Here is a 403-nt window from a genome sequence, read left to right as displayed (position 1 = left end):
TCATGGGGGAAGGGGGTCCTCGAGGTTCCTGGGGGTCCAGAGAGGAGTCCTCAAGGATCCTGGGCATCAGAATGGTGTTCTGGGGGGGTCCTCAAGGGTCCTGGGGTCCAAAGAGGGCTCCTAGGGGGTTCCTGGGGGTCTCCTCAAGGGTCCTGGGGGTCAGAGGAGAGTGTGGAGGGAGTCCTAACATGGTCCTGGGGGTGGTCTTGAGGGTATGGTGGGGTTCCTCAAAGGCTCTGGTGTCGGGGGGGGGTCCTCAAGGGTCCTGACAGTCAGAGGAGGGTCCTGGGAGGTGTCCTCAAGAGTCCTGGGAGTCAGAGGGGGATTTTGATGGTCTGGGAGAGTCCTAAAGGGTTCTGGAGATCAGAGGGAACCTCCTGGGAGTGGTTGTGAGGGTCTGGGG

At 61.3% G+C, this 403-nt stretch overlaps 1 protein-coding gene across 2 annotated transcripts in view; it reads left to right on the top strand.

Moving 5' to 3' along the window:
* Window positions 1-403, top strand: part of STK19 (serine/threonine kinase 19) — a 2,931-nt gene that overhangs the window by 1,538 nt on the left and 990 nt on the right. The gene's annotated exons all lie outside the window — the stretch shown is intronic.

The sequence above is a fragment of the Meleagris gallopavo genome, unplaced genomic scaffold (assembly GCF_000146605.3).
Source record: "Meleagris gallopavo isolate NT-WF06-2002-E0010 breed Aviagen turkey brand Nicholas breeding stock unplaced genomic scaffold, Turkey_5.1 ChrUn_random_7180001882685, whole genome shotgun sequence".
Lineage (NCBI taxonomy): Eukaryota > Metazoa > Chordata > Aves > Galliformes > Phasianidae > Meleagris > Meleagris gallopavo.
The sequence above is the reverse complement of the archived record's forward strand: the minus strand, read 5'-3'. Positions and strand labels throughout refer to the sequence as shown.